Below are 10,741 nucleotides of genomic sequence, written 5' to 3'. Positions count from 1 at the left end.
CGACCACCACACGACGACGACATCATAACGACCACACGACGACATACGACGATGACGACACGACGACGACATCATAACGACGACCCGACGACGACACGATGACGACACGACGACGACATCATAACGACGACCCGACGACGACACGATGACGACACGACGACGACATAATAACGAATGACGACGACACGATGACGACGACGACGTTTGTCTGTCGTCCTCTGGCTAGGAGTGTCACTCGGTGGCTTCCTGTGTGTACGTGTGTGAGTGTTTTTGTATAGGGGGAGGAGGGGAGGGGAGTTCTCCTGGCATGTGTGTGTGCGTGTGTCTCGGAAGAGGCGTGTGTACAGAGAGAGAGAGAGAGAGAGAGAGAGAGAGAGAGAGAGAGAGAGAGAGAGAGAGAAAGAGCATACCGGGATCAGAGTGACCATGAGATGAATCTCCCCTCATTCCCTCCACTCACACACATCCCTCATAATGAGGGATGGTATACCACAGTTCCAGCTGCTCACAGTGTCTCGCCATACGCTCCTCATACACTCCTCTCACATCTCCTACTCATCTATTGAATATCGCATATCCTAACTAAACACTCACAATCCTTACGTTTTACACATTATGACTCGTTTACTTCTATATTTTTGTTTTTACATCACTAATATTCTCGTAAAAGACACACTGAAGTGATGGTGTGTAGATAGTTGCAATATACCCCTCCTGACGCCACTGGTCTGGTGAGGAATATGAGAACAAATGTTATTGGCCTACAGTGTTCTTGTTGTGACCAAGAACAACACGTCCTGAAGGAAGACTCGAGGAGATCATGTTATAGAGAAGTATTTACAGGTATCATAACAATGATTGTGGGAAATACATTCACACACACACACACACGATATATATATATATATATATATATATATATATATATATATATATATATATATATATATATATTTATATATTGGAAAGGATCACAATTTTGCGCGTGATCAAGATATTCCTATGACTCCACGGGGAAAATGATTATTACACGAAAGTGCACTTGGGAACTTTTCGTGTTTCATTTTCCCTGTGGACTCAAGGAATATATATATATATATATATATATATATATATATATATATATATATATATATATATATATATATATATATATATATACTAGCGCACTTCGACCCTACAATGCCCTCTAGACAGCAGGATTCGAACCTCTTATCATTTGTGTGGGAGTTGGGAATGCTTAGTAAGATATGGGCTCAATAGCCAAGTCTTCAACGTTTCCAGCTCATACCCATGGTAAAGGTTCAAATCCTGCTGTCAAGAGGGTGTGATGTAATATATGAACATAACACTATCACTCATGCTTCACTTACCACAGGAGGTGAGACGGGCCTCAAATATGTCTCGAGTGTAAGAAAAAGCCATACTAAATGTCATGTATTTACAGTGCATTTTATGCTATTATATTCTCTTGCTCCATAGATGGCAAAGTGTACTTACATATACATCTATGTTATATAATCTCTGCGGAGTATAAGTAATGTATTTACAATAACTATAATTATATTCTATATTTCATTTTATAAGAGCCGATAAAAGTTTACTTGGTATATATTTACACGTATCGCACAATTATATAAGACTGTGAAGGTGTGAGAGGGAGGGAAGAAGTGCGAGTTTTACACTCGACGTAAAATTACTGATCCATCTGCGTCCTGTCCGCTCTCGGAGGCTCCTCAGGCACGGCAGGAGAGGTCCACCGGTGCGGTCGACGTCTCCTGTCCACACCCAGGGCTGATGGAGGCCGTTGTCACCCTCATGCTGTAAGTGACATGAGTCTCTGTGGTCGTGGGTGCCTTGCTGCAGGCGTGGGAGGTGGGGGAGGGCGGCCGTCTGACGGATAAGTCGATTGGTTCCTCTTGTTCCTCTGCCTCGTCGCCACAGCGTGGGGTTGAAGGACCCCGGGCCTCCGGGGACAAGGAACGCTCCTTCTCCTGTCGGGTCCTTGGGAGATCTTCGACGATTGTGAGTTTCTTCTCCGGTTCATTGTGGGTGGTAGGAGGAGGAGGATGGTGTGTGGGTGGGTTGTGAGTGGGCGTGCTGGATGGCTTGGGGTGGTTCGTTATGTGGGAGTGGGCGGGTTCGCGAACGCTGGGAAAAATGAGTGGGTGGCTGGAGGGTGGTGATTCCGGGTGGACGTGGGCGGGAGAAGGAATGTAGGAATGGGTCGGGGAGTGGGTGGCCACGGGTGTGGCTGTTGTGTGCGGCCTCTCCGCAGGTCTGCTGAGGACAGGGTACAGGTACGGGTAGAATGGGAGCCGAGGGTAGGGAGAGGAAGGGGAGGTGAGAGGAGAGGCAGTGTGAGGAAGAAAGGCGAGAGGACGCCAAGCTTCGGGTAGAGGTGGAAAGGCGGTGGCGGTCTCCTAGGGTCCAATGTGGACTCGAGGGAGTTGTCGGAGGCCTGAGACTCGGGGCTGCTGAGGGCAGGTGATTCTGGCCCGCTGTCCTCCTCCTTAATGCTGATGTGCGTCTCCTCGCTGGCCTCGCTCGACTTCGCGTTGGCCTCGGGTGGTGGGGAAGTCGTCGCTGAAGTCAGCCCCTGCAGTGCCCGTTTGGCCTCCTGCACCGCCAGGCTGTTGTTGTTGCGCTCCATGGCGATGGTGAGGGAGGCGGCCTTCTCCTGTAGGAGGCAGTGGATCTTGAACCAGTTGGACCGCCGGCCATACCTGAGGAAGAAGGAAGGAAGACAAAAGTAAATACTATATCGGACTCCTGGGTGGTTCTCGACCCCACCCCACCCCACCACCAAGCAACTCGTAAAACAACACGAACTTAACCACACTGACTTTTCTCACCAATTTTAGTACGACGCTGAGGGAAGTTTTCCACATCCTCAACCTTGGCTCCTTGTCACTCACAAACCCACAATAATGGATTTCTTCATCCCGGATGAAGAAGAAGCCTTCATTCACGAAGTTTTACGGAGGATAAGGAAAAGAACAAGTACTGTCTCTACCTGGAGGTGAAAAGAAAAAAAATGTCCTTCACGCTCCTCTTCCTTCACCAAGGCGCTTGGCTGACAGTAGTACCTGTGTTGAAACCCACACAACAGAGTACAACACGACCCGTGGCCAGTCAGCTGAATGATGCGGGAATCTATTTCTCTCAAGTCTTCGTTGTTCTTGTCTCTTGAAGTCGGTGGTTCGTAGTGTTCTTTTCAGTGCTTCTGTCTCCCCTACTCCACACTTCCTTAACATCCTGTTCCTCCACACATCTCTAAGTTATTACCTATTGTCCTTTACTCATGTCATCTATTAGCATCTCATTTCCTTCTTCATCGCAGGTTCCCTCCCTCCCTTCCTCCTCCTCTGTACATATGTCTCGGCCACTTAAGCCTAAATTGTCTCGACCTTTCTAATCCCTTGCAACATTTTCCTGGTTCCTGACGTTAAACAGTTCTGTTACTTATATCTTCAATATTCCCATCATTTATCTTTACCTTCTCATATTTGTCTGATCGGATGCGAACGTTTCTCTTCAGTCCTGGGCCATATACCCGCTCCACACAGCAACACTTATTTTTTTTTTACCAGTCGACGAGATCTTGGTGTTTATTCTGAGGGGCTTCATCGTGTTGCAAACAAACTAAATCTTTTGAAAATTCATTTACGTTTCCTCTTCTGCCATCACCTTGTCCCTCACCTCTGGCTCACGCCTGCCCTCCCTGTCACTCAGACACGAAGCTAAAGACTCAAACCTTGTTATTGTTTAGAGTCATTTCCTTCTCCTGTTTACCGTTTCTTCCTACTCACTTCACTGCGCTACTCATCATTTTTTTTCATAACAGCTCCCCTGCGCTGACCTTCTGTTCAACCCTTTCTAAATGTCTCTACCGTCTGAACACATGTAGTGTCTCTGACAGTCCTCGCGTTTCACCTGTCATCGCCAAATAGTCTTTGGCAATTGGCTCTCACAGAGGAGCCGAATGTAATCCCTTTTTCACGCAGTAACCTCAGACAAAAATGCCAGAGAACTCGATATCGATTCACCCTGTATCATCCTCCTACACAATCCAGGTTCTTCCATTTAACTCTGCTTTAAGGAATTGTAATAAATCTAACTACTGTTTGACTCTTCTTTACATACATCTGTATAGTATTCTCTCCGCTCGAACCTCCGAGTTTGTGTTGCGTGGTTCTAAACCCTAAGTGTGTCATTACCTCTTCACTCCTCCTCCCACATCCCTTCAGCACTCTTAACCATCATGCAGACCTTGAGTTACGTAGTTATATGATTATACAGATATACAAACCACACAAACCCCCATGGTTCATGCGAGGTGATCTGGCCTTTTAACACTGCTTGAAAATGATGTAGTCCCTCATCATCCTCGTCTTTGTATCCATCCAATTGCTATTCTGTTCCTCTTGGATATGTCACTTTATGCTTCGAATGGAGCCTAATCTACGTACGTCTGTTATTTGATACTTTGTAAGAGGTTCCTATCCTGATATGTTGAATAACCGCTCCTCCCTCTTAGAAGTCTCAGACTTCGGAAAACCGTGCTTCACTCATCTTTAATCCTCCCTTTTCTCTGAGTCCTTATATGAGTAACTAACTTTCAAAATTCAGTTCCTCGTTGACATTTTCTTTCAGTCGAAATTCAAACTTGGGTGACATTACTCTCCAACTTCCATGCCATGATCAAAGCAACACCGTGACCGTGGGAGAATGCTAGATACAACTACAGTACCATTACAATCTTGGCGAAGCAAGACCAAAATACAGCTGAATCAGCTATGTCTACTACGATATGCTTTTTGGAGGTCTATAAAAGACCCTTCTAAGGCACCAACTGCTAATCAAGACCACACAAAAGAAACCAAAAACTGGGGCCAAGACTTGGACCCTTGCTTGTCACCAGATCTCTTCGACTAGAAGCTACGAGCAGGCAGTCCACAAGACAGCTACAGCGAAGACCTGAGTTAGAATAATGATTTTTTTTTGTCGATAGATTTTGAGCCATAAAGTTACTAACTATTACTATTAGGCAACTGACACCCACCTGGAGCCAGACTTGGACATGCCCACCACCAGACACTTGCGGAGGCGACAGGCTTTGCAGGAGGTTCGATTCTTCTTGTTGATGACGCAACGACCGCCGTTCTTGCAGTCTCCCAGCGACGACACGTTGTTGTACGTCCGCCCGAAGAACGACTGGCGGGGACAAGAGGGGAGGAAGATGCTGGTTACTGAGGGAGAGGTGAGAGTGGTTGGTAGGGAAACGAGAGAGAGTTGGAGAGACTGAAAAAGGAGAATGAGTGAGAGGGATAAGACACCATAATTTTCCCAGGTATATCGTCATTTGTGACAACACCCACTCTCACATCAAGATCCTCTAGCAGCAGGTTTGGACGATCTCTTGGGTCAAAACTGCCAAAGCGTCATCTCACCTACTTCCAAAAATCTCTCGTATCTTCTTCACTCCTCTCATTACCAGGTGCATAGGCACCCGCTCCTTGTAGTCTACTTTCATTATAAACCACATCAATCTTGAAATCACTTCCCAATATTCTTTAACTCAGTTCCACAACTTTGTCTCCATCAGAATTGACAGCCAGTCCATCGCTCTTGCCATCTCCTTATAGCCCTAGTTTTTAACCCCTGAACATTTCCAAACTCCCTTCCTCTTCAACTTAGATTCACTCGGAGCCAACACTTTCAGGTTTCTCTTACCATACGTAGCCCCTATCAGTCCCTTCTTGTCATCCAGCCTAGATTCACACAGATTCAGACACCTGCAGCCCAAAACCTCGAAGAAAAATTCTTCTATGGACAATGATTACTTGTGTTGATGATTTTGGAAAGATTATATAGAATAGAGGCTTTGCAGCCCCCTTCTCCCACGCTTATTGAATGTTTATGAGGCGACTAAAAGGGGAGGGAGCGGGAGGCTAGAAATCCTCCCTCTCGTTTTTTAATTTTTCAGAAGAAGGAACAGAGAAGGGGGCCAAGTGAGGATACTCCCTCAAAGGCTCAATCCTCATGTTCTTAACGCTACCTCGCTAATGCGAGAAATGGCGTATATAGTATGTACCACTTGGCCATCGATAAGTTAAACGTTGTTTTACTTTTAAACTACAACTGTAGTTGTTAAACTACAACCGAAGTTGTTAAGTCCCTATTCATGCGCGCGCACTGGGCCAAGTAGGATAGACCAGCTCACTCAAACCTCCAGGCCTGAGAACCATCACTTTGAAGTGAAGGTTCAGAGTCGCAGAGTTCTCTTTGTTTATTCATAAAATTCTTCAACTGGTCCACCGACTGTTAAAAGATGTCGAGGAAAACCCGTCATTTCCCTGACAAGGTCGCCGAAGCTTCGCTAGTGGAGCAAAAATATAATAACCCAGCAGGCAAGCTCCACGTTGACGGCTCACGAGACCATCAGGAAGCGGAGGAAGAAAACACCTCTGAAGAAAACGGATCCTCCACAACAGCAGACCATTACTGGCAAGTGGTCAAGTTTACGCTTACCTGTGCGTGATGTATATATATGTGTATATCATTTAACATTCTTTTTTTCTCTGATAACTTATCGATCTTATCTACGCTGACGATATTAGTTGTAAATCTGCTGATAACCATTCGAGATAGGGATGACGAAGGGGACGTTTGTTGTTATTGCTAGGATGCAAGACCTTCACGTCTTGGAAGTCGGTCGATGGCAACTCGCAACACCTACCCCCGCGCAAGGTAGTTACGTAGAAGAACAACTTAAAGAACTCATTGCGGCAGACCGAAGCCGGAACTGATGGTGCTTTTCGCATCCGCAGTTTACCGGAGGAGGAGGAGGAGGAGGATACCAGTACTAACTAGACAGACAAAACTGCTCCACAAACAAGCGGGAGACTCTAGTAAACAGTGACAAACCACTTCCTTCGCCGCCCGCGGGAAGGGTAGAGTAGTTACGACGATTCCCGCCAGGGTTAGGGATGGGGGAGGCTCTTGACTAGGGGAAGTTCCCAGTGTTGTTAGAGGTAATTTGGTCATATTACGCATGTGGGAGATGCTTATATGAGCTCATTCACGCATGCGGGAAATGCATGCGACTCTCCTCATGCGCTGTGAGATGAGCATTGCTTGTGTTGGTTTTCCACCGCATTGTTTGGCATGAGAGTAGACGGGAGGGTGTGTTGCTTGCTTCAGCGCGGGCGACAGTTTGTTACGCGTTCATACACTGTTGCTAACCACGGTCGAGCGAGTGCCCTTCACTGTAATTATTGAATTTTACGAACACACTGACTTCAAGGAATGGACGTAATGTGCAAGAGCTACCCATAGAATGATTCCTAGCCATTTGTCCATCCATCTCCTTAAGGTATATGGCAAGTAAAACGTGTTTTTTCCTGAGTATCGTCAGCAAATCTCACTGGAGAAGAGAGGGGATCCAGTCTTCCCTATAAATGCTAATCTTCCGGATTTAGGACACAGTGCACCTCTGCGCTGTACAGAGGCATTCGCCATGTATCACAGGAGCTCCCTGTTTGGCCACGATTGCGGGCAGGTGTCTACGATAAAGCCAGAGGGCTGTCTCTGATAAGATGATATGCCAGTGAGGAGGGAATGGAGAGAGGATGACAGGTTGACTCGAAGAGTATGCGTGAATGAGACGAGTGGAAGAAAAGAGGCAGAGGACTAGGTGAGTATAATGAAAAAGAAGAAATTTAATAAGGAGAGACGAGAATAAAGAAAAAATAAATGTCTTCATGAGTGTTTGGATGGGGTCCTTCTCATGAGAAACCCCAGGGTCTGCAGAGAACAATGCACGTATATGTACATGGGACAGCCTCTACTATACATTCACCTTGAAATCTGAGTTAAGGCCACCAGAGATGATCAGATTGAGTCTCATTTTTAACCCATCCTACTTGTACCGAAAGTAGAATTCAACCCATCAGATTATACAATCAGATTTGATCTCGCCTTAACCGTTCTTGCTCAGGTTGGAAGTTTGGCTCAAGTGGGTTTCGGTATCCTTCCTCTTTCCCCTTAAAGGGATGTGATCCGTCTCTCCAGCGGCTCTAAGGAGCAACCATAGTCTGCCAGTAAGCAGTGAGACACTGTTGTTTCATCTATAGAGACGATCTTATTCAAACAGGAGCTCCCCGCCAGACTCAAAGCCATACACTTTCATCTCAAACTCAACATGAGATATACCTTTTTGTCTTTCTTAGTTTCTTAGGTTTAACTTGCTTGTTTTCTTAGGTTTAATTTACAGTAGGATATCAGACCGAGACAAAACGAAGCTCTCTTGAGGATTACGTTTCAAAAATCGTAAGTCTTATGTACACAAACTTTTCGAGATATAATGTAATCAATGCGCACAATTTTGTTTTCCCAATTTACTGGTCATACCTGTTAAAAAATATCTCATTAACCTTACTTCACGCTGAGCTGAAACCAAATAGCTCTTACGCGGTTTTCAAACCGTAAAGGTAAAGAGAGAGAGAGAGAGAGAGAGAGAGAGAGAGAGAGAGAGAGAGAGAGAGAGAGAGAGAGAGAGAAGCGCACATGGCATAGAGCTGTAAATCAGACCAGACAACACTTGAGAGACGTTACGGCCCACAGTTTTCCCACACTATTTCCTGGACTTCCCTGTGGCTAAATGATTGGCTTCATATAAAATATGGGAGTCACGGGAACACACTGGCGCGATCGTATATTCTTGGCGTGTGTTTCCTGTTTGTTTTTGTCTTGTGTTGGCGTGCCGCAAGGCTCAGTGCTGGGACCATTGCTCTTCTTGATCTTCCAAAATGGCTTGTGTTTGTCAGAATATATATATATATATATATATATATATATATATATATATATATATATATATATATATATATATATATATATATATATGTGTGTGTGTGTGTGTGTTTATATGTATGTTAATGTTTGGGTGCTTGTGTTTATGTACATGTGTATGTGTATTTGACTATTTACTTGATGATACTACCCTTTTAGTATGTCTCTACTGGAGGATATCTATATACATCCATCTGCTTAGTAACCACGCAATCATTCAGTTGTCATTTTCCTAAGTGTGAAAAGGGGAAATTTTAGATAATATATATGACAGTCATTAAACAGGAAACTAAAGAAAAGAATGTCATTTGTTTATGATTATTTTTACGTAAACATTTCACAATACGTTACGTAAAGAGAAGGATGGGATGTTAGAGGAAGGAGGTATGGGAGGAGAAAAAGGATAAAGTGGAGAAGATGTGGTGGGGAAGAGTGGAGCAAAGTGTAGCGCTTGTGCTTCCACGGGCTTCCTTTTGGTGGAGTTACAGATTGTTGAAGAGGTGGAGGAGGAAGAGGAGAAGGATGAGGAGGAGAAGAGGAGCAAGAAGGAAAAAGAAGATATGGAGGAGGAGAAAAAGAAAGGAGAAGAGGAAGAAGACAAAGAGGAGGAGGAGGAAGAGAAGAGGAAGAAGAAAACGATAAGGAGGAGGATGCAGATGTGGATAAAAGATGGTGTGGTTCCTGTCTTTCAACCTTTAAAAGTCATGGAGAACCAGGACCGACTTCCCTCATACCTCACACAGGCAAACGACACGGAGAAGGATAAGGAAGGACGGGAGGAGGAGGAGGAGAAGGAAGGTGGAGGAAGAGGATAAGGAAGAAGAGCAGGTGTCAGGATCCACCTTGCATCCCTTGCATGGGTAAAAGAGGAGGAGGATAAGGAGGGAGGAGGAGGATGGGAAGTATAAGGAAGGAGAGCAGGTGTCAGGACCCACCTTGCATGGGTAAACGAGGAGGAGAATGAGGAAGGAGGAGGAGGATGAGGAGTATAAGGAAGGAGAGCAGGTGTCAGGATCTACCTCGCATGGGTAAACGAGGAGGAGGATAAGGAAGGAGGAGGAGGATAAGGAAGGAGGAGGAGGATGAGAAGTATAAGGAAGGTGGGCAGGGGTCAGGACCCACCTTGCATCCCTCGCATGGGTAAACGAGGAGGAGGATAAGGAAGGAAGGAGGAGGATGAGGAGTATAAGGAAGGAGAGCAGGGGTCAGGACCCACCTTGCATCCCTCGCAGGTGAAGGCGCCGAAGTGGAAGCCAGCGGCTGGCTCCCCACACACTCGACACAGCTGGTTCATCACGCCCTCTGCTTGCCACCACCTCTCTGGTGGCCCACACGCCTGTACTGCACACAGACGGTGCGCCTACACCAGCTGGCTATGATGTATAAGACCCCGCTGACACCACCTGACGAGGACCACGGCTACACCACCTGCAAAGAAAGAGGGAATGTTGAGTGGACGAATTGGTTAAATGGTGGTTGATGCACCAGCTGGCTGGTAGAATACACACCCACACCATCTGTCAGAGCTAGATGGATCGGGAGACTCGACTGACATTGAGTCGTGTCATCAGATGGTCGAGGGTGATCATGTTGGTGCTACTATAAGGAGATTATAGAGCAAAGAGAGAGAGAGAGAGAGAGAGAGAGAGAGAGAGAGAGAGAGAGAGAGAGAGTTGCATAGATACACAGACCCTAAGGTCCAGACGTGGTGGTCTGACCTTAAAGCCAGCGAAAAAGATGCTGTCCTCCTAACGGCAGGAGAGATGGAGAGAGAGAGAGAGAGAGAGAGAGAGAGAGAGAGAGAGAGAGAGAGAGAGAGAGAGAGCGAGAGCGAGCAGCGCACATGTGAAATGGCAATTTCATAGTCTTCTGTGTCTATTGGGAA

At 45.9% G+C, this 10,741-nt stretch overlaps 1 pseudogene; it reads right to left on the bottom strand.

The window, feature by feature from the left end:
- Positions 1-1,134: 1,134 nt before the first annotated feature.
- On the bottom strand, positions 1,135-10,280 carry LOC139754462 (uncharacterized; annotated as a pseudogene).
- Positions 10,281-10,741: the final 461 nt, after the last annotated feature.

The sequence above is a fragment of the Panulirus ornatus genome, chromosome 17 (genome assembly GCF_036320965.1).
Source record: "Panulirus ornatus isolate Po-2019 chromosome 17, ASM3632096v1, whole genome shotgun sequence".
Taxonomy (NCBI): Eukaryota; Metazoa; Arthropoda; class Malacostraca; order Decapoda; family Palinuridae; genus Panulirus; species Panulirus ornatus.
The sequence above is the reverse complement of the archived record's forward strand: the minus strand, read 5'-3'. Positions and strand labels throughout refer to the sequence as shown.